Below are 25,279 nucleotides of genomic sequence, written 5' to 3'. Positions count from 1 at the left end.
CATAATCAGATATTTACAGTGCTGTTTGAGATTATAGATAATGTTTTACTTTCTCCTTTTGTTCATTTCTCCCCTCTAAATGTTCCAAGAGGACATGTATTATTTTGGCAATAATGAAAGGTTATTATGAGTACATTTATTATAGAGTACATTATAAACAGAAACTCAGTACCCCTTTGTTAATAACTCCCATTCTCTCTTCCCCCACAGCCGCTGGTAACCACCAATAGATTTTGTTGCTATGCCTTTGCCTATTCTGTTGTCGTTGTTGTTGTTAGGTGCTGTCAAGCCATCTCCGACTTATAGTGACCCCATGCACAGCAGAATGAAACACTGCCTGGTCCTGTGCCAGCCTCACAATACTTGCTATACCTGAGGCCATTGTTGCAGCCGCTGTGTCAATCCATCTCGTTGAGGGCCTTCCAATTCTTCATTGACCCTCCACTTTAGCAAGCCTGATATCCTTCTCCAGGGAATGGTTCCTTCTGACAACATGACCAAAGTGGGTGAGATGTAGTCTGGCCATTCCCACTTCCAAGGAGCATTTCAGCTGCACCTTTTCCAGAACAGATTTGTTAGTCCTTTTAGCAGTCCATGGTACTCTTGGCATTCTTCTCCAACACCACAACTCAAAAGCATCAACTTCTTCTTCAGTCCTTCTTGTTCATTGTCCTAGTCTCACGTGCATAAGAGGTGATTGAAAATACCATGGCTTAGGTTAGGTGCACCTTAATCTTCAAGGGGGAGCTCTGGTAGCGTAGTGCCTAAGCACTTGACTGCTAACCAGAAGGCTGGCGGTTCAAACCCACCAGTCACTCCTCAGAAGGAAGATGGGGCAATCTACTTCCATAGTGATACTGCCTCGGAAACCCAAGGAGGGGTCACTATGAGTCGGGTCCTACTTGACGGCACATAACAATAACAACAACAATCTTCAAGGAGACACTTTTGCTCTTCAGCACTTGAAAGAAGTCTTTTACAGCAGATTTTCCCAGTGCAATATGTTTTCTGATGTCTTGACTGCTGCTTCCATTGGTGTTGATAGTACAACCAAGTAATATGAAGTCCTTAACAACTTCAATCTTTCCTTCATCCATCGTGAAGCTGTTTATCAGACCAGTTGTGAGGATTTTTTTTTTCTTTATATTGAGGTGTAATCCATACTGCAGACTGCAGTCTTTAATCTTCCTATTTAATCTGCCTATTCCAGCTATTTCACATAAGTAGGCTTGTACAGTATTTGTCCTTTTGTCACACATCCTAATGTTTTGGTGTGGGCAAAGGATATTGACTATCATCTGGACTGCCACAAGAATGAACAAATCTGTGTTGGAAGAAGTACAGCCAGAATGCCCCTTAGAAGGGAGGATGCTGAGACGCTGTCTCATGTGCTCTGGGCATGTTATCGGGAGAGACCCATCCCTGGGGAAGGACTTCATGCTGGTAAAGTAGAGGATCAGTGAAAAAGAGGAAACCCTTCACGAGATGGATTGTCACAGTGGCTGCAGCGATGAGCTCAAGCACAGGATCAGGCAGTGTTTCTTTCTGTTGTCCATGGGGTGATTATGAGTCGGAGCCAACTCAATGGCACCTAACAGTAATGTTTTGAACGTCCATCCATGTTATAGCATGTATCAGAATTTTATTTCTCTTTATGTCTGAGTAATATCCCATTGCATGTATGTATCCATTTTGTTTGTCCATTCATCTGTTGATGGACATTTGGATTGTTTCCACCTTTTGGCTATTGTGAACAGTGCTGCAAAAACGTGGGTATATACTTGTATCTGTTTGAGTCCTGTCAAATATTTTTTAAAGTTAAATATATATTTGGTGAATTTTGCACTTTCAAAAAAAAAAAAAAAAAAAGAAATGGTGGTCAAAGAAAATGAATTCCTGAAGACAATACACTCGATAAAGATCTTACAGGTTTATAGATAAACCGTTTACATTTTTGTAAGTAATATCAATTCTCTTTCCAAAATGCTTGCCTCCATATCATGCCCATCTTTGCCAAAGAGAAAGGGGCATATTAATTTCCTTTCAAAGCCACCCCAAACAGCCCTCACCTAGCAGAGAACTGGCAGGGGATCTGAGGGTGCAGTGTTTCTTTACTTTGGTTCAGGTCACAATCTTAGGCAGGGTTATCTACCCACAAAACATTACTGTAAATTGAAGGGGGTGAGTAGATAGCTTTATCTTTCCTCAAAGAGCACCTTACAGTAGGTTACACATGGTAGATCAGAAATTATTTCCAAACTTTTCCATGGAAAGGGTTGTTTCCAAATGATAATTGGCTTTGTAAATAAGAGTCAAAAACTAGAAACAGCCCAGATGTCGATCACCAGATGAACAGATAGAAATAGTATTCAGAAAATGAGATGTACTCAGCAAAGAAACTAAGTACTAATCGACTATTCATCTTTCAGTTTATCGAATTGTGGTGGTTAAAGCGTTGCTTGATTCTAGAAGGCATGACATGGATATTTCAAATACCAGCTGGGTCACGCATGGTGGACATGTTTCAGTGGAGCTTCCCGGGTAAGACAGACCAGGAAGAAGAATGTGGTGATTTACTTTAAAAAAAAAAGAAAAGAAAGTAAAGAAACAAAGGCCAATAAAACTGTAGGAATAGTAATGGAACATTTTCTGATACAGCGTTATAAGATGAATCCCTTAACTTGGATGGCATTCTAAACATGACTGTGGAAATGCTCCCTCCTCAAAGTAGAGGTAACCTTAGTGACACAAGTAGAGTAAAGCTTTTATGGCCTTCATTTTTTGATGTGGTACAACTCAAAATAAGAAGAAACAGTTGAAAACATCCATTCTTAATCACAATGTGGAATGCACAAAATATGAATCTAGGAAAATTGGAAGTCATCAAAAATGAAACGAACACATAAAGACCCATATCCTAGGATCAGTGAGTTGAACTGGACTGGTATTGGCCATTTTGAATCAGACAATCAAATGGTCTACTATGCCACAAATGACAAATTGAAGAGGAATGTTGTCACATTCATCATTAAATATAAGTAAAACATTTCAAGATCCATCACGAAGTACAATTGCTATCAGTTATACAATAATATCCGTTCTTCCAGAAGGAAGACCAGTTAATATGACCATTATTCAAATTTATGCATCAATAATGAATGCCAATGATAAAGAAAATGAAGATTTTTACCAACTTCTGCATTCTGAAATTGATCAAACATGCAATCAAAATACATTGATAATTAATGGTAATGGTAATGCAAAAGTTGGAAACAAAGAAGAAGGATAAGTAGTTGCAAAATATGGCCTTTATTGTAGAAATGACACTGGAGATCACATGATAAAATTTTTCAAGATCAATGGCCTATTAGTTTTCAAAACTTTATTTTTTCTTTTTCCCAACAACATTAATGAAAACTATACATATGAACAAGGAGCTCTGGGGGCATAGTATGGAAGACATCTGGCTGATAAACAGAAGATTGATGATTCAAACCCTCCAACCACTCCACAGAAGCAAGACTGGGCAATCTACTTCCATAAAGATTTACCACCTCAGAAGCACAATGAGGGTTGCTATGAGATGGAATCAACTTGATGGTAGTGTATACATATGGACCTCACCAGAGGGAACACACAGGGGTCAAATAGACTACATCTGTGGAAAAAGACATGGAAAGGTTCAGTATAATCAGTCCAAAAAGGACCAGGTCCTGATTGCAGAACAATCCATGCGTTGCTATTATGCAAGTTCACGTTGAAGCTAAAAAAAAAAAAATTGAAACAAGGCCTCAAGAACAAAAGTACACACTTGAGTATATCCCATATGAATTTAGAGACTATTTCACTAATTGATTCAATGTATTGCACGCTAATGACCCAAAGACCAGACAAGTAATGGAATGATATCAAGGACATCATACATGAAGAAATCAAAAGGGTATTAAAAAGACAGATAAATAAATAAATAGATAAATAAATATATACCAAAGGGATGTTAGAAGAGACACCAAAACTTGCTGTTGAAAGTAGGGTCAGTAAAGGGATACTAAGAATTCATGACATAAAAGAACTGAACAAAAGATTTCATAGGCAGCTCAAGATGACAAAGTATTACAATGAAATATTCAAAGACCTAGAGTTAGAAAGCCAGAAAGGAATAGCATATTGAGCATTTCTCAAGCTGAAAGAACTGAAGGAAAATTCAAGCCTTGAGTTGTAATATTGAAGTATTCTATGGGTGAAATACTGATTGACACAGGAAGAATGTAAAGAAGATGAAAGCAACACACAGATTCACAGCACCAAAAAGAATCAATCCACGTTCAAACATTTCAATAGCCAAATATGATCAAGAACTGATGGCAATGAAGGCAGAAGTCCAAGCTGCACTGAAGGCATTAGCACAAACAAATAAACTCATTGTCATTGAGTCAATTCCAACTCACAGCACTCTCTCCAACAGAGTATAACTGTGCCATAGGGTTTCCAAGGCTATAAATCTTTATGGAAGCAGACTTCCTCATCTGTCTCCCACAGAGTTGCTGTAGAGTTTGTCCCACTGACCTTTTAGTTAGCAGCCAAATGCCTTAGCTACTGTACCACCAGAGCTTCAGTGGAAATCAAGACTCCAAGAGTTGCTGGAATATCAATTGAGATGTTTCAACAAATGGATGTGACTCTAGAAGTGCTCACTCATCTATGGGAAGAAATTTTGGAAGACAGTTTTCTGACCAACAAAAAATATATTCATATTTATGTCTATTCCACAGAAAAGTGATACAACAGAATATGATTATTGAATAATATCATTAATATTACATGCAAGTAAAATTTGGTGAAGATAATTCAAAACTGATAGCACCAGTACATTGACAGTTAAATGCTAGATGTTCAAGCTAGATTCAGAAAAGGATGTGGAATAAAGAATATCACTGGTGATATCAGATAGATCTTGGCTGAAAGTAGAGAATGACAGCAAGATATTTACCTGTGTTTTGTTGACTATGCAAAAGTATTCAACTATGTCGATCATTTAAAAAAAAAAAAAAATCTGAATAATACTACACAGAATGTGGAATCCAGAACATTTAAAAGTGCTCATGAGGAACATGTACATAGACAATTGTTCAAACAGAATGACAAGAACAAAATTGACATAGTTTAAACTCAGGAAAGATATGCCTCAGTTGTGTCTTTTCGCCATACTTATTCCATCTTTACCCTGAACAAATAATCAAAGAAATTGAACTATTGGAAGAGTAAGGCATCAGGCTTGGAGGAAAACTCATTCACAATCTGCAATATACAGATGACACAACCTTGCTTGCTGAAAATGAAGAGGACATGAAGCACTTACTGAAGAAGATCAAAAACTACAGTCTTTGATATTACACAACACAAGGAAGACCAAAATCCTCACAACTGGATCAATAAGCTACGTAATGATAAATGGAAAAAAGTTTGATATTATGAAGGAGTTCATTTTACTTGATCCATAATCAAGGTCCAGAAAAGTACAAGCCAAAAAATGTTTTGCATTTGGAAAACCTGCAAAAATTTCTTTAAAAATATTAAAAAGCAAAGATCTCTCTCAGATGACCATGGTGTGCCTGACCCAAACTATGGTGTTTTCAATCAACTCACATGCTTGCAAAAATTGGATAATGAATAAGGTAGACAAAAGAAGAACTGATGACTTTGAATTTTGGTGTTGGCAAAGAATATTGAATATATCATGAACTGCCAGGAGAATGGACAGATCTGTCTTTGAAGATGTATAGCCAGAATGCCCCTAAAAAGAAGCAAAGATGATGAGACTTGGTGTCACGGACACTGGCCATGTTATCAGAAGGAACCAGACCCTGAAGAAGGACATCATGCTTGGTCAAGTGGAAGGTCAGAACAAAAAGGGAGCCCCTGAAGGAGATGGATTGACAGTGGCTGTAACTATGGGCTCCAACATAGCAACATTGTGAGGACGAGGCAGTATTGGACAGTGTTTCGTTCTGTTGTGAATGTGGTCCCTTTGATTCAAACTGACTTGATGCAGCCTAACAACAAAGACAACAACAAGTACTAATATATTCAAAAAATTATGGAGGAATTACAAAGTCATGGTGCTGAGTTTTGACAGAAACAAAATAATACATAACGTATGCCATCACTTATGTAAAATTTAGAAAAGAGAATATTATCTATAGTGATTTTCTGTCACTGGTTGTCTGTGGTCTGGAGTTGGAATAGGGAATTCCTGAAGGGTAATATAAATATTATATGTCTTAAACCTGGATATAGTAACAAGGAGATATACAATTTCAAATGCGATCAAACTGTAAAATGAAATGTAGATTTTATTGTATATGTATGAAACCTCAATAAATATGTACTTTAAAAGTAATATGAATTAACTTAAATTTTTACAACCATATATGTTAGGTGTTGTCTTAATTTTATAGATGAGATTTCTAAGCCTCAGAAGTGTTTATTGGCAAATACCTGATTATAACCTAATTCTACATCAATTTCTCCATCTCTGCTATCTTCATAGACACTCAGCATTTTAGCATGTCCAGTTTCTATCTCTGAGTTTAGAATGAGAATAACAAAAAGCTTTGTTTTTAAGTCTTATCGTGCACTGTACCAGCAGGTGACAGAAGTGCCTTGCATTCGGCTTTGTGGGTTAGAACCCACTGAGCAGCTCTGTGGGAGACAGGCCTGGTGAACAGCTTCCCAACTATTATGGCCAAGAAAATTCCAGGAAGCAGTTCTCGTCTGTGACCCATGGGCTCACCATGACTCAGGGCCAATTGTGCTGAAGCTAACAGCAACAACTTTGCTTCATCTGTGTAAATTTCATGAAATGATAGCGAACACTTATTGTTTCTACAACCATGACTCACCTCACTCCTTACATTCTAATATCCATCATCACCATGTTAATGAAATTGCTGCTCTTAAAAAAAAAAAAAAAGTAGAAAGTATACATAAGAAAGCGTTTGTCAATTCAACATTTTCTATGTACACAATTTAGTGATACTAATTACATTAATCATGTGGTACAACCTTCACCAGTGCCTGTTGCCAAGATTTCCAGCACCATAAACATATAGTCAATGCTTTCTAATTAACGGCTTACCTTTCCCTCTCTCTTCTGCCCCTGGTAGTCCTAACAAACATTGGTACCTATATATTGATCTATTTTAGATACTTTTTATAAGTGGGAATATATAATATTTGTACTTTGTGATTGACTTACTCCACTTAACATAATGTGAAAATGTGCTGCTCTTGTTAAGGGTATGTAACACTAGATACTCTATTTGTTGTTGTTATGTGCTGTCCAGTCACCCCCAACCTATAGCGACCTCTCCTTGGGTTTCCAAGGTGGTATCACTATGGAACTACATTGTGTAACCTTCCTTCTGAGAGTGTCTGGTGGGTTTGAACCGCCAGCCTTCTGGTATTCGGAGCAGTTTAATAATTCTCAAATTGTTCAGTGTTTCCTTTGTATGTGTGTGTGTATGTGTTCAAAAGATTTTCTATTATTATTATTGCTTTCTAAGATTAATGGTCTCTTCTTGTGTCTCTGGTGATGGCCTGTCCTTGATATCTTTGCATGGCTTTTTAAAGCTTCTTATTGTAGGATTCCACTGAAGATCCTTATCTTTCTAATCTTCCCTTCAATAACTCCTGGTTACTGCTTTCTAAATAAGTTTCTGCAGTATTTCCTTGAGGTCTAGTGTAGCACTTAAAATTAGATATATCCATGTTGCACCACAACCTTCTTGTATCTCAAATTTAACTGCCAGAACTTTTGCCATTCTCAGACAATTTAAACCTAAAATTTGAACTTGAGCATGGTCTTGAATCCATCTCCCTTGTATCTATTACATAATTTATTTTAGTGAAATCAGAATTGATTTGGATGTGTCTCTTTTGTCCATCATATATTTACAATGTTCTGGAAAAGTTTATATTTACAAATGTTGTTAATTATTATAATAATGGGACAAGTCTTCTTTTCTCTAATTCATCCTACACACTACTGCTAAGTAAATATTGCTAAAGCACAGGTAAGATTATATCTGTTATTTGTCACTTTTTAATATTTATTTGACAATTTAATTTGAATCAAAGAAAAGCAATTAAGGAAATATTTCTTGAGAAGTAAAAGAAAAAAAAAATCCAAAAACAAACAAATAAAGAAAACTCACTGTCATTGAGTTGGATCCGACTCATAGCAACACCTCCTGGGTTTCCCAGGCGATAAAAGTAGGCAAGTAGTGTTGTGCCCAGATTAAGAATCCCTAAAAACCACCAAGGAGCCAATTCCACCCCAATAGCATTGTTGTTGTTGTTGTTGTTTGCCGTCGAGTCGGCCCAGACTCATAGCGACCCCTCCTTGGGTTTCCGAGGCAATATCACTACGGATGTAGGATTACCCAACCTTCCTTCCGAGGAGTGGTTAAAGCATAGGGGTTGTTTATTCAAGCTCGAGCGTGGACCCTCAACCGCTCAACTGTCACCAACGCAGCGGTTCAGGAATGAGAGCCCCGAACTCAGGGGTAATGGGGTTTTTATAGGGGTCTCAACAGAAATGAGGAAGTTTTAATCAGAAAATTACAGGATTGGTTAACATTTTTAAAGTTACTAGTTGTCTTTCCTTGATTGGCGTGGTCTAGTGGCCTGAGGCTGCAATGGTTACTTTAAGCTTTGTGCTTTTCTGTCGTTCGCTGACTGGTTGTTGCTAGGGGAAATGGGGGGAGGGTAGTCTTTGCAGTTTTTCCAGTAACTGAAGCATGCAGTACGTGCCAAAGTTTCTTGTACTAATGGCTACCTTCTTAAAGCAGTCACATACTGAGTATGGGGCATAATTTTAAATTATTTCTTTGCATTTTCACATTTCACATTCCTCCTTCTCTTGGTACTAAACTCAATCATGAGTTTGTTAAGTGTTGTCGTATGTTGGGTTATAATGTATTGTATTGACACCTGAATCGTCTTGGTGGAGTAGTTGGTATTGTTGCCTAAGGACCATGAGTTGTACAGAGTTTACTCTATCTCTTATAAAGTTGATTAATCTGTTTAGAATGCAAGGTCCAATTGTTAGTAAAATTAGTCCTATAATGACTGGTCCTGCAAGAGCAGATAACAGAGATGTTAGCCAAGGAGAGGAATTAAACTAATTTTCATACTATCCTTGGTTTTGGGCACGTATTCTTTCAGGGGCATGTGTCTCTTTCAGCAGCAGGTCTTCCTCAAGTAGCAGTCAGAAAGAGTTCTGCCTCTAGGAGCCCTCTTTCTGAGCCCAGAAGGGTGGTTAAACTAGCTAATCAAAGCATCAGAACTCTAAGCACCTAAGAGAGTGGGCACCTCTCAGAACATTTTTTTGCGCTACTCTTAACAGAAATTCTCCAGGTGGACAACTTCAGCCATCAGGAGCTCCTCAGTTGCTCACAGAAAATCTCACTTTGGAGTTTACAAAGAGTTATGGGTGGAAAAGCCACACTAAGTAATTTACTACACTGCAGGTCACTCCCTGGCTTTTCTAGGCATTATCTCTCTTATACGTCAAAAATTCACATTTCAAAAAATCTCCTTCACTATCAGTTTTAGAATAACTACACCCATGAAAGCCTATAAGCCAACCACTTCATGCCTTTATCTCCCCGCATTTTAAATAGTCAATTTCTAATTTGCCCATCCCTATTAAACCAGTACTCTGAGGAGATAAGCATGGTCTTTTCTCTCTGGAGAATCTTCTGTTCTGCTTGGAAACTTCAGGCATCTGGATCCATAAACAAGCAAAGTCTAGCCCAGCTCAAGCCATCAAATTGCAGCAACTTAACACCAACTGTGTCAATCATCTTCCTCTTCATTTGGTCGGGTTCTGGTCAGCTCAGCCCTAGTCATCCCAGGTAGGTCATGGGTACCAGCTGCCAAGTCTGGGAGTCACACTCTTCCCTTCACTTCAGACCAGCCAGCACCTTCTTGCACATCTTCAGTCCTCAGGGACTATTTTCAATGCCCGTAGGCTCACAATTCATTGCACTTCAGACCAGCCAGCCCTTCCTCTCATCCCCAGCCTCTGGGCCTAGGTCAAAGAGCACCAAACTCAGCCTGTTTCTTCTTTGCTGCACTTCCCCCATTTCCACTCAGGTGGATCCAGGTGGTTACAAGCAAGTAACATACAAGTCTACTACTCACTGGCTTCCTTTAACTTTCAGTCCTGGAAGGAGTTTCTCTCATGGACCTTGACTTTCCTGCCTTGATGGACCCAAAACCTATCTGCTTGCTCAAAATTCAAAAAGCCAAACAGTCATTTTTTTTTTTTCTCTTCAGGTCCTCTATTCAAATGCAAATCTTCCCTTCCCTTAGTAGTACTGGGTGAGGCTCAGGTTTTCTACCTAAACTCCTAGTATGGGCTCTACACACAAGGCTTAAAACAAAAGCCTGTTTTCTGTTGGGCAAATTCTATTTCCCCTTTTAACATGTCCAATCATGCATTGGCTGAAGGTGGACTTACACGCTTTCTGTTAACCATGTACCCCATCATCGTTTCTAATGTACAAGTAGGTAAGAGAACATTCAATAGCCATAGTACATTCAGATAAACACATAATCCAAAACACATAATCCTTTTAAAGACATTCCAGGTTCATCTCTTCACCTTGATTACCATCCCATTCTATATATATGACCTTGGGCCTTTGGCTGGGTGTAACCAAAAGCCCTAGCCTCTGGATCAATTATCTTCCTTAAGAGGTAACAGCAAACAAAGTAACCATCTAAGAATCCAAAGTTTCACTTCCCAGGCCCCTTCCTTCTTTCTTTTACAAAGTCTGGTGCTTTTGAGTCTGGAGCCACTGGAAATTAGAAGAAAACTATATTCTACTATTGGATTACAGAGGAAGATGATGCTAACAATAAATAGGAATCTAGTTTCTCATTTCTAGGTTTGTGAACTTCTGATGTAATTATTTCTACAGACATGTGATATAAGAGAAACTAAAGTTCTGCCTTCTATTCTAGTACCATTTTTTACATGTACCAAATCTTTGATTTATATATTTTTCCTTTTACTTTACTGGGTTATCTTGAAGGACAGGATTCTTCCTACTCCTTTTCAAATAAGCTTAGAGTCTTTGGAAAGAATTTAAATTACTATCATTACTCTAATTTAGCAAACACATTAAAACAAGATAATCTTGAGCTTCGTGAATTCTCTAAAAACTATCTTTTTTATGAGATTTTTAAAATGGGGATAAAGGTCACACTGGTCAATCACTAACATTCTGATCTTTCAGAATGCAATAGAGTCAGCACTCTGAGTGTGTTAAAGCTAAGACAACAGTCAATGGAGGCCCTGGTAACTGCACACTTCTCTAAAGGAGGGAACTCCATTATGTACACTTCCCTCCAGGGTGCACTTCTTTCACTAACTGTTCTTCCCAAAGCTCTCACCACTTCTTTCCTGGGTTTGATAACTTGCTGCAGTGGCTACACAGAGCTCACAGATTATGGGGTTTAAGAGGGAAGTACCTGACTACAACTCAAGTTCAGGAAGAACGCTCAGTCTCTCTCTCAGCCCACCATCCCTCAGCCAAAAGTCTCTCACATTCTCTTTCCCAGCAGTGCTGGTCCCTGGGTGTCTCACTCAGCGATGCGTGTTTCTTGTGTCTCTTTCCAGGGCGCTCTCGGTTCCTAGCGGCTGCCCTGAGACTTCCCATTAGAGTCTGATGGTACACCCGGAGTCTCTCCTTACCTTTAGTTGTGTTGTAGTCTCAATTAGGATGGGTTAAGGGGAAGGTGACATTAATCACATTTACATTAGTAGTGGGCTGCCTGTTATCCCCTGAGACAGATTTCCAGGCTTCCATCTGGATCCTCTCACGTTCTTCGGTGGTGAATAAAATTTGGAGAAGCTGTTGACAATCGTCCCAGGTAGGCTGATGAGTAAACAAAATAGTCTCTAGGAGGTCAGTTAATCTCTGGGATTGTCTGAAAATTTAGCATTCTGAGTTTTCCAATTATACATGTCACTAGTGGCAAAAGGCCAATAATGAAGTTGCTGGTTGCTGGTTGCGTCTGTGGGCCCTGCAGCCCACAACGGCAAGACAGTGGAGTCGGCTGGTCCACTAGAGGGGGCCGCGCACTGCGTTCTTCCACGGGTGCTGGCTGCTGGACCTGCGGCTGCCATTGACCCACCGCCGTCCGGCACTTGGGGCAGGGCACCCTCTGCAGCTGCAGTACCTGCTGAAGGAATTTGATAAGGAGGGGGAAAGAAGAGTTCTTCCTCTGTCCCGCCCTGAAATACTGGGCAGGTCGGTGCCAACGGTTTAACTTCAGGTTCCTTTTTCCGGATAGTATGAGTTTGTGCTGCCAGAACAACCTTAGGTACCTGCTTAGGAAGAGAGATAGGTAACAAAGGTTTTAACCAAGGTGGTGGATTTTCTACTAACTCTTGCCAGATGATAATGTACGATCTTTGGTCTGGGTGTCCCCAGCTAGACCTGAACACAACTTCTTTTACTTTAAATATAATTTGAAGATCAAACGTGCCTTCGGCTGCCCACCCTATGTTGAACGTGGGCCACTCTGAGCTGCACGATGTTACAAGTTTTTCTTTTTTAATTTCTAGACTCAAGTCATGCGCTCTTTTTTCTAACTTCCTTAAAATTGTCAGTCAAAAGAGAAAGGGGAGTCATCACTAATAAATGTAAAAAGTTCACAGTAGGTTGCCCAATCTTTCTTCCAAGGAGTGGCTGGTGGGTTTGAACTGCCAGCCTTCTGAGTAGCAGTCAAATGCCTTAGGCACCAGAGCTCTTGTGTATGGATTAGGTATAGAGAAATAAAAGCATGCCCGGTGATAACCCTGACATTCAAAGACCTTCTAATTTTCACTTCAACCAGCACTTTTTGTCAATGTTTTTTCCCACAGATCATTTTTCAACCACCCTTTGAAATAAACTCAGTGTGATAATTTTGCTCCAAACTTGCCCAAGCTTTTTCTTCTGATAGATTTTTTTCTTGCTTCCTGGAATGATGCTAATATTAACAATGAACACTAAAATCATAGCTACTGCGTGTGGAGTGCTTACTGTAGACTGGACCTCTTGCATTCTGATGTCCATCATGACTGTGCCAATGAAATTACCTAGAAATTCATACACATGATCATATGTCACCTTCTTAATTTTATGAAGTTGGATTTATTGTCTTTATATTACAGATGAAGATATGGGAGTTCAAAGATGTACATAATTTCTTATGATCACACAAATAGTAAAATCCAGCCAGTCTGTCACATACTGAACCTCTGGGTTCTCACTCTGCACACTGCCTAGATCACATGCCCCCTTTCCAGATTTGCTGCACAGACATCTTTCATACAACTTCATGAAGATCCTTGTCACGCTCAGTCAGAAATTATCTTCATCTTCCCACATAACAGATTTTGCGATACAAACTTTTTGTCACTTGTTACTTGCTGCTTTACTTTGGCACCAGTAACCCTCTATACAAGACTACTAGTAACTTAAGCACAAAAACAGTCTCATGCATAATAAATCCACCCCATAGTAACCCTTACCCTGTGGAAATAAAAGTATACGCATATTGTTGTTATGTGCCGTTGAGTCGGCCCTGACTCATAGAGACGCCTCCTTGGGTTTCCGAGGCAGTATCACTATGGAATTAGATTGCCCAACCTTCCTTCTAAGGAGTAGATGGTGGGTTTGAACCACCAGCCTTCTGGTTAGCAGTCAAGTGCCTTGGGCACTATGCTACCAGAGTTCCCATAAACATATTAAGAGGTATATATTTATTTTCAGGGATCATGTGTTAAAATGTTTAGAGAACAACTTTTTCTTTTGCTATTTGTGTGAAACAAAAGATATATATATTTAAATGTTTAATATAATGTCTGCACTGAATAGAAAAAAGTATATTCTAAAAGCAGTTTAGGGTCACTGTGAGTCAAAATTGAGAAAGTCTTTTCTCTAGGTGAATGTGTCAGTCTAAGAGCAGAGCACATGATATGAGTGCATTTCCTCATGTACCCTCAGCATCTATTATTCCTATTAACTTCATATTCAACCTCCACCTTGCCCTTTTCCTCTGCTAATTGGCAGTGGTCAAATCATTTCTGATCAAGATCAGGAGCTCATCTGCTCATCTAACCCTGGACATCAATCCAACACAAGAGCAAATCCCATTAGCATCAGACTCGTGACTAATAAATGTAAAGGTCCTTGAAGAACAATAATGCACTTTGGCTCTCACATCAATCTCTGGATCCTCCGAAACTAAGTGTAATGAACAGTAGGTCACAACCTATAGCTTTCATAAAATGTCCCAGTCGGAACAGCATATTACCCATGCAAAATGGTAATGTCAGGTCATTATATCAGACATTGGCTAACTAAGAAAATATCACAGCATATCTAGTTCTATTACTAAGCCAATATTGAGACATATAATGACTGCCTTTAACTTTCATACCTTTATAAAATCTCATTGTCAAGGCAGCATTCAATACTGCTGTCCTTTATGCCACTGAAGATGATAGCATATCCTAAAAGATACATGGCATTAACCTCAGATATCCTAAACATGCCCAGTTCCAAGGATTCTTTGCATGATCATATATTCTGAATGTGTATTAAAGGTTTTGAAGTTTAACTGTGCAATGTGAGAATCATGGATATTGCTCAGCTTCAAGGTCCTGCGGGGAAGAAAAATAAGATTTTGGTTAATGTTCTATGGATCTAAATGCATTAAAATCATCTTCTGAGTTCTTGAATTTAATATTTTTTTCCCTGACATTCTCTTTTCCATTTAATTACTGCTTTTCACCTACCTTCTCTGTTCATTTATTTATAATATCTTTATGTCTTCATTTAGCTTCCCTTTCACATGTGCTTATTTGAAAAAGCTACATGTCTTTGTTTCTGGTAGGCTCAAAAATATTTCCATGGCTTCCTATGAATATGCAGTATCCTAACTCCCATATAAACACACATTTTGAGCATTTTTATCTTTCTCTGTAAAATTAGCCAGAAGTCCCTCTCTTAACACATGTTCCCTATTTCATCCTTCGTTTGGCTGTGTTTTGTTTATCCCATGGCACATCTTTAAACAGTGGAATGAATCTTTGTGTAGGAAACATTACTCATCCTGTTCAATAGCCTGTTTATAAGGCACTGAGGGTAATAAATGGGAATGGCCATTTTCTTAAGATTTCAATATTAGCACTTTGGGGCTTTCAACTCTATATTATTATTGTTATTGTTGTGTACCACCAAGTTCAATTCTGACTCATAGTGACCCTATAGCCAGTCATTTCCAGTGCAGCTAACATTTTGGCAAGTGGCAAGGTGGAGGAAAAGGCAAATCTGAAGAAGAGAGATTTGAAAGACTATATTCACTAATAAGTAAATTGCTTAACTTATGAATAGAAAAAATTCTGGAAATGTATCCAATATGCACAACACATGAAATACTCAATAGCAAAGGGCATAATATTAATAGAGTAAATGAAATCTTTTTTGATATGTATTTCTTTTTATATTATATTAAAATAAGTAAGACCTGTTTCATATGCAAGAGAAACTGATGATTTCCCCACGAATTTCACTACCTTGAAAAATGTGCACTACTGCCCGTGGCTGCATGTATACGATTTCTGCCTTACTGTTCCTCTCAAACCTGTGAAAGATATGATCCAGCCCAGCAATTTTTCTGAGTGCCTCATAATACCTAATAGAAAGTGAGGTACATGGTAGAACATATTACTTTTTATGCCTCTACAGGATGGAAGGGCCACTTAGAGAGTTGATGGCTCCAGGTTGCCTATAGTGTAACCCAGTGTTCCTGTGCTCTGATTGACTAAATGCATTTCCCTAAGTGCTTCACTTAGCACCACAGAGCATCTTGGAGTCTTAGGAAAATAAAATCCATTATTTTAATGTAGACAAGTAAATGTCTATTCTTTGTTTCAAGCCTATAATACTTCAATGCTATGTAGGTTTTCCTACAATCATTGGTATATTTTGCATGAAAGAAATAACATGAATTTTGGAAAAGTTAGTAGTGTAATGGCAGTTAGAATTTGTTTCCAGACAATTTAATTAAATGAGTAGTAATATTAAAAAAAAAAAAAAAATTAAGAGCTGAAAAAAGAGAAAGGTCTACCATCTCACATTAAAATTCAAAAAGTGTCATCTAGACACAATGTACTTTACAAATTAAAAGACTCAGGAAGTCAATATACATTTTTTTTTTTTTCCTTCCAGAGGGACTTACAGTTTGGCAGAGAGTGAGAACATTAAAATAAGAAAAAATAAACTCACAAAAGTTTCTTAAACTTGGGAAGGTCATGTAGACTACTAGGGTAAAGACTTTAGATGATATACTTGAAACCCTTCTCCTCAGCTTGAATATGTGGCAGTTTCAGGACCAGGAGAAAAACTGTGGAGCGTTTCCTTGGAGAGGTTGTTAGTAAAAGTAAAGTCTAAGAAGAATTTACTAACTCACCTCAGACTGAGTAAGATTAGCAGAATAGAGCTGAACAGGAAACCAACAACAATAACAACAACAAAACACTCAAAAAACATACTATGACAAATGTTGAAAATAAAGCGATTTCAAACAGTTACACTGTTATCTTGCAGCAAAGGTAAATTCAAATGTCACAGAAAAACAGCTATTCTCTTAAATGCATTTTTTCTTCAATGTATTCCTTTATTTGTATTTCCTTTTAATTTCTAGAGAAGAAATAATAAAATGATTAACTGATTTAGATTCCTAGAGCTTCAATAATACAATAACAGAAAGTGGAAAAGAACAAATGCTTATTCCTCCACAGTTCTATCATCTAAAGTCCAGAGCACAGGGGTAGGCATTCAGAGTTCTCTGTCAGCTCTTGGGGAAGATATGTCCCCGTGTCTTTCCGTTACTAACATCCCTAATGCTTCCTGGCATTGGTTAGTTGATAGATCCTCACATGCTGTTTTTCCCCTGTGTTTGATTCTATTCCCATGTATCCTTTTTTTTTATTAGGTGCTACCCACGAGGATAGGAGCTCTGGTAGCATAGTGGCTAAAGCACTTGACTGCTAACCAGAAGGCTGGCGGTTCAAACCCACCAGCCACTCCTCAGAAGGAAGGTTGGGCAATCCTACTTCTGTAGTGAAACTGCCTCGGAAACCCAAGGAGGGGTCGCTATGAGTCGGGGCCGAGTCGAGGGCACATAACAACAACAACAACACCCACAAGGATGGATTAAGAGCCATCCAATTCTGATATGCCTGTATTAATTTAACTGATACTGTCTGAAAGAAAACCATATTTTGAAGCAGGATCAGCTCCACAGGCACACAGTCCAGAATTTTAAGACATATTTTTGGGAGACACTATTCAATCTACAACACTCCACCCCTTGCTTCTCTGAAATTCATGTATTTTCCACATGAAAAATGCATTCATTCTATCCTAGCATCCCCAAAATCTTAATGCATTACAGTATCACCCCTATATCCAAATTATCACCTTCTGAATAATTTATATCAAGTATGAGTGAGATTCTGGGTGTGATCCTTTCTAGAATATATTTTCCTTCCATCTGTGGACCTATGAATTTGTCTGTTTTACTGGGGTAACCTATGGGTTGCTGTGATGCTGTAAGCTATGCCTTAGTATTTCAAATTCCAGCAGGGTCACCCATGGTGAGCAGGTGTCAAGTGAGCTTCCAGACTAAGTCAGAACGAGGAAGGGCCTGATAATGTACTTCTGAAATTACCCAACCAGGACCTCGTGGATGGAGAGGGTGGAGCAAGTTGGCAAAGTGAGTGGATGCTCCCTTTTACTCCGGGGCAGCTAACCCACTGAATAACAAATGCAGACAAGCACAGACTCTAGGATCTCAGAGCTCTGGACTGCAGCTAACGTGCTGTAAAATTGGATTGAATTCAGCAATGGGGGAAAGGAGGAGCCGGAAGATAAGAGAAGCTGGGAGAACTGACCCGCTAACATCAGAACATTGGGAACGTTCACTCCTCACAGCTATTTTTGGAAAGGGCTGGGCAGCACCCGAAACATGTGGATATGGAGCCCATCTGAGAAAACTGTGCCCCATTTTTTTTAAGTTGATGCAAATTGACCATAGGAGTTTGCGTGCAAAATTGGGAAAAGGCAAAGAGAAACCGTGGCATTTGTAAGAGAGTTCTGTTGAGTTCACTGAAGCCCAAGATGCAGGCACTAAGACTCGCGATAATCAGAGGGAGTTTTCTTGATCTGAGCAGAGAACCAAGCTGGTGAATATAGGAAGCTACATGAACAGTAATCAGAAGAGACACAAAAAGAGAAACTCCGTACCATATCCTAATAAAATTCTTGAAAACCAAAGACAAGGGTAGAAATCTGAAAGCAGCAAGAGAAAAATGCAATGTAAGATACCAAGGATCTTTCATGAAAATAAGTGCAGTTCATTTTCCCCAGAAACTCTGGAGACCAAGAAACAATGGAGCAATATGTAGAAAATACTGAGCAAAAAATAATTGCCTAACAGTAATTCTTTACTTGTAAACTTGTCATTCAAAAAGAAGGAGGAAGTCAAGATAGCCACCCCCCCCCAAAAAAAAAAACAAAAAAAACAGAAGCCCTGTAAATTTGCCTCTACCAGATAAGCTTTGAAAATATTATTCAAGGGAGTACTCCAAATGTAAAAACAGTCGTATTGAATAAATATATGTATCTGTACATGGGAATTTTACTTGCCTGTAATTATTAATGACGTAGTTTGATAATTTCCACATTCTGTTGAATCATCTTTCTTTGGAATGGGCACAGAAACAAATCTCTTCCAGTCAATTGTCCAGGTAACTTCCAAATTTCTTGCCAGAAACAAATGAGTGTCTCTAGTGCTTCATACCTTTGTTGAAACATCTCAGTGAGTACTCCATCAATTTGTGGAGCCTTATTTTTTTTGCAAATGTTTCCTGTGCATCTTGGACATCTTCCTTCAATAACATTTGTTCTTGATTACATGCTATCTCCTGAAATGGTTGAAATGCAAACTTTTTTTTTTTTTTTTTTTTCTCTGTCTTCATTCCCTCATCTTTGGATTCTTACTTCATTGGTCTCTATTTTGCCAATAGAATCTTTCAACATTGCAACTCAAGGCTTGAAAGTTTTCTTCAGGTCTTTTAGCTTCAAAAATGCTGAGCTTATTCTTCCCTTTTGTTTTTCAAATTCCAGGTCTTTGTACAATTCATTATAATATTTTACTTTGTCTTCTTGAGCCACCCTTTGTATTCTGTTCCTCTGATTTATTTCATCATTTCTTCCATTTACTTTAGCTAGTCTCTATTTAATAACAAGTTTCAGAGTCTCTTCTGACATCTAGTTTTGTCTTTTCTTCCTTTCCTGTCTTTTTAATGACATTTTGTTTTCTTCATTTATGATGTTCTTTATGTCACCCCACACCTAGTCTGCTATTCAGTGATTGGTGTTCACAGTGTTAAAGCTTTTCTTCAGATGGTCTTTAAATATGTTGTTGTTGTTGTTGTTATGTGCTATTGAGTCGGACCCGACTCATAGCGACCCCTCCTTGGGTTTCTGAGGCAGTATTACTATGGAAGTAGATTGCCCCATCTTCCTTCTGAGGCGTAGCTGGTTGGTTTGAACCACCAGCCTTCTGGATAGGTAGGGTAAAATGAAGGATAATGGAAGTGAGAATGACCAGATTTCATCACACTTATTTGGATCAAGTTGTCAGAAAGTACTATTCCCTGGAGAAGGATAGCATACTTGGAAAAAGGAAGGTCAGTGAAAAAGTGGAAGACCTTCAACAAGATAGATTGACACAGTGGCTTCAATGAAACATAGCAAGGATTGTGAGGATGCCACATGAGTGGGCCGTGTTGTCCATAGGGTGGATTTGAGTCAGAGCCAACCTGATGGCACCTATCAACAACAACAATAATGAAAGTTGTATTTTGGTTCTCATGAACTTGTTTTCGTTTTCTTCAGCTGCAATTTGAATTTTCACACGAGTAATTGATGGTCCGATTCACAGTCAGCTCCTGGCCTTATTCTAACTGATGATATTGAGCTTCTCCATGGCCTCTTTCCACAGAAACAGTCAATTTCATTCTTGTGCATCCCATCTGGTGACATCCACTTGTATAATCAACATTTTTTGTTGTTAACAAAAGTTTTTTCAATGAATAAGTTGTTAGTCTTGCAAAATTCTATTATGTGGTATATTATGTGGTTGCACTATGTACAACAGAATGGAACATTGCCCAGTCATGTAACATTCTCGACGTTTTTGCTATGCTTGAGCCCATTATCACAGCCACTGTGTCAATCCATGTCATTGAGAGTTTTCTCCTTTTTTGCTGACCTCTACTTTACCAAACATGACATACTTTTCCATGTAATGGTCTGTTCTTACTTCCTTGTAGGCATATGAAAATTATGCTATCACTAATAGCATTTCATTTCAGAATAGGTCTTTAAAAGTTCTTTTTGATGATAAATGAGACACCATTCCTCTTTAATTTTTTATTCCCTGCATAGTAGGCCATATGATTGTCAGATTCTATATGGCCAATACCAGTTCATTTCAGCTCACTAGTGCTTAGGATATTGATCTTTATATGTTCCATTTCAAAATTGACAACATCCAATTTTCCTAGCTTCATATTTCATACATTTCAAGCTGTGATTATTAATGGGTGTTTGCAGCTGTTTCATATAATTTGGAGTTATATCAAAAATGGTGGCAGCATTACATTGACAGGGAGCTGCCAGAAATTCAAACTGGACTCAGAAGAGGATATGGGAAAGGGGATATCATGTCTGATGTCAGAGGGAACTTGGCTGAAAGTAAAGGATGCCAGAAAGATGTTTATTTGTGTTTTGTTGACTATGCAAAGGCATTTGATTATGTGGATAATAAAGCATTATAGATAACTATGCAGACATTGGAATTCCAGAATACATAATTGTATTCAGAAATAACCTGTATGGAGACCAAGAGGGAATCATTCAGACAGAAGGGCATACTGAAATGATTTAAAATCAGGAAAGGTGTGCTTCAGGGTTGTATCCTTTCACCATACTTACTCAATCTGTATGCTGAGCAAATCATCTGAGAAGATGGATTTTATAAAGTAGCACTCAGCATCAACATTGGTAAAAGACTTATTAACAGCTGCAATATGCAAACAATATAACCTTGCTTGCTCAAAGTGAAGATGACTTGAAGCACTTACTGATGAAGATCATACACCACACCCTTCAGTGTTGATTACATCGCAACATAAGTAGAACAAAATCCTTACAACTACACCAGTAAGCAACATCATGATAAATGGGGGGGGAAAAAAAAAGATTAAAGTTGTCAGGATCAACAATCAACTTCCATGACAGCAATAGTCAAGAGATCAGACAATGTATTACACTAGACAAATCCGCAACAAAAGTCCTCTTTATAGTGTGATATAACGAAGATATCACTTTGAAGACTAAGGTATACCAGACCCAAGACATGGTTTTTTCAATAACTTCGTATGCATTAGAATGCTGGACAAGTGAATAAGTAAGTCTAAAGAAGAGTCAATGCCTTTGGATTGTAGAGATGGTGAAGAATACTGAAAGTAACATGGAATATCAGAAGAATGAACAAATCTGTACTGGAAGTAAAGCCAGAATGCTCCTCAGAAGCGAGAATGGCCAAATTTGGCTCATGTCCTTTGGTCATGTTATCAGAAGGTACCAGTCCAGCAAAGAAGGTTCATGCTTGGTAACATACAGTTTCAGTGGAAAAGGAGAAGACCCTGTAAGAGATGGATTGACACAGTGGCTGTGATGATGGGGTAAAGCATAGTAAGGATTGTGATGATGGCATAGAATGGGCAGTGTTTCATTCTTTTGCACATAAGATTGTTACGAGGTGGAGCTGACTTGAAGGCACCTAACAGGCACAACATGCATGGAAAAATAATTAATCAATTAAAAATAAGAGAGACAGAGATTAAAAAAAAAACCTCAACACGCACAATCATAAAGACCAAAGATATCATATATTAGGAGATCCAACTCAAGAATTAAATTCCACAAATAATACAACATCAAGTTTGTGAGAACTAAGCACACAGTAAGCTTCCTGAATACAGATTGTGTATTAACGTTAATGGAGAAACACCAGCCAGAAGAGGGGAGAGAGTAATATATCAGGAATATATTATTATTATGTTAAGGTATCTACTAGCTGTTGTTCATGTAGTAAACATTGATGCAACTGTAAGTTGTGAATTGTAATATATGTGGTAACCACTATGAAATTACCAAGAAAAAGTATTCAGAAGAAATGAAGGAAAGAAGCAAAGAGGCCCATCAAAAGAAAGCAACCAAATACAAGCATAAACAGAAACATCCGAATGACAGGAATAAAAAGATACTAAATAGTGTGCGTGGGGGGGGGGGATAAAGCAAAATGAGTGCAGTAGGCACTTTGTTTTCGATAATCACCTTGAAGATAAATGGTCTAAACACACCATGAAAAAAGAAGACAATGGCAGAATTAATAAAGCAATGTGATCCAGGACAAAGTGAAAATGGACCCAATCAATTTGGATGAAGTAAAGTAGTCAAAAATAAGTAAATAACAACTTTTCTCACTTTCACCTGATGCAATGGAGGGAATATTATACTACAATAGAAGTCAGTCTTATATGATGTACAGAATATCAGGATTCGTTGAATAAACATTAATTTTAATCAAGTTGTACCTTAAGAGTTATCTGTAAATATAGAATAGATTTTAGTTTTCTGTTAGCTTTTGTTGTTTTAGTGATTTTCCTTTTTGCAATTAGAGATGAAACTAGACTTTGAAAATGAGAATTTTTTTTCTAATCAATTGTTACATAAAAAATGAATTTATATAACTGTTTTCTATTGTGGAAAAAAAAAAAAAAAGGAATGTGATCTGTGCTTTTGCTATCTATAAGAAACATCCATGAGACATAAGGACACAAACAGAATAAAAATCAAAAGATGGAGAAAAATATTCCATATAAACAGTAAACAAAAAAGAGTGAGGATGGTCTTAGTGATATCAAACAAAATAGAATGCTTCCCATGAGAGAAAAGTGTCAATCCAGCAAGGAAATGTAATAATTATAAATATTTATGCACCTAAGAACAATGCACCAAAACATGAAACAAATATTGACTATATAAAAAGAGAATTAGACAACTCAAAAATAATAGTAAGGGACTTCAGCATATCACTTTAAATTGTAAATGGATCATCTGAAAAGAAGACCACTAGGGACACTGATAACTTAAATCAAATACAAGCCAATCAGACCTAATGAACATATGTAGAACCCTCCACTCAGCTTCAGAACAATGTGCCTTCTTCTCCAGCACACCTGGATCATATACCTGAATAAATCATATGCTAAGACACGCAAGTAAGATCTTACTGAAGATAATTCAGAAACGTTTGCAGCAGTATATTGACAGAGAACTTCCAGAAGTTCAAGCCGGATTCAGAAGATGATGTGGAACAAGGGATATCATAGCTGTTGTCAGATGGATCTTGGCTCAAGGCAAAGAATACCAGAAAGATGTTTACTTGTGTTTTATTGACTATGCAAAGGCATTTGATTGTGTGGATCATGACAAATTATGGATAACTTTGAGAAGAATGGGAATTCCCGAGCACTTGATTGTACTCATGAGGAATCTGTACCTTGACCAGGAGGCTGTCGTTCGAACAGAACAAGGGGACACTACATGGTTTAAAATCAAGAAGGGAGTGCATCAGGGTTGTATCCTTTCTCCACACTTATTCAATCTATATGCTGAGCAAATAATCCGAGAAGCTGGACTATATGAAGACAAACATGGTATCAGGATTGGAGGAAGAATCATTAACAACCTGAGATATGCAGACGATACAACTTTGCTTGTTGAAAGTGAGGATGACTTAAGGCACCTACTGATGAAGGTTGAAGAATACAGTCTGCAGTATGGATTACGTCTCAATATAAAGAAAACAAAAATCCTCACAACTGGACCAATGAGCAGCATCACAATAAATGGAGAGAAGATTGAGGTTGTCAAAGAATTCACGTTTCTTGATTCTACAATCAATGCCAACAGAAGCAGCAGTCAGGACATTAGACGACATGTAGCATTGGGAAAGTCAACTGTGAAGGAACTGTATCAAGTGCTGAGGAGCAAGGATATCTCCTTGAGGACTAAGGTGCACCTGACACAAGCCTTGATATTTCCAATTGCCTCGTATGCATGTGAGAGCTGGACAATGAATAAGGAAGACCAAAGAAGAGTTGATGTTTTTGAGTTGTGGTGCTAGCGAAGAATGCTGAAAGTACCATGGACTGCTAAAAGAACTAACAGATCTGTCCTGGAGGAAGTGCAGCCAGAATGCTCCTTGGAAGCAAGAATGGCCAGACTTTGTCTCACCTATTTTGGTCATGATGTAAAAAGAGACCATTCCTTGGAGAAGGATGTCATGCTTGGTAGGGTGAAGGGTGGACGAAAGTGGGGGAGGCCTTCAATGAGATGGATTGACACGGTGGCTGCGATGATGGGCTCAAGTATAGTAGGGATTGTGGGCTGGCGCGGGATCGGGCAGTGTTTCGTTCTGCTGTGCATGGGGTTGCTATGAGTCAGAAATGACTCAACAGCACTTAACAACAGCAACAAGACACAAAACAAATCTCAACAAATTTGAGACTACAAAACAACAAACTTAAGAGGATTCAAAGCATATTCTCTGACCATGAAAGTACGAAACTAGAAATCAAGAAGAGGAAAAATAAGGACCAAAAAAGCAAAATAGAAACTAAATAATACAACACTGGGAGGGGGGAGTCATAAAAGAAAGCAAAATTGAAATTTAATATTCCTAGAATCAAAAGAAAAAACAAAACATATCAAAACCTTTGGGACACAGCAAAAGAAGTACTTACAGGGAAATTCATATCAATAAATGCCTATCTAAAAATGAGGAATTACTCAAAATCATTAACTTGAAACAACAACTTGAGCCAATAAAAAAGAAGAGCAAAATAAGCTAAAAGGTACCAGAGGAAAAAGCCCAAATCAAAAACCAAACTCACAACTAACGAGTTGGCTCAGACTCAGAGTGACCGGTTTCTGATCCAGTATCACTATGGAAGTAGACTGTCCAACCTTCCTTCCGAGGAGCGGCTGGTGGGTTTGAACCACTAGGC

The sequence above is a fragment of the Orycteropus afer genome, unplaced genomic scaffold (genome assembly GCF_000298275.1).
Source record: "Orycteropus afer afer isolate SDZICR_OR568_19922 unplaced genomic scaffold, OryAfe1.0 scaffold00484, whole genome shotgun sequence".
NCBI lineage: Eukaryota > Metazoa > Chordata > Mammalia > Tubulidentata > Orycteropodidae > Orycteropus > Orycteropus afer.
Note: the sequence above shows the minus strand (reverse complement) of the source record.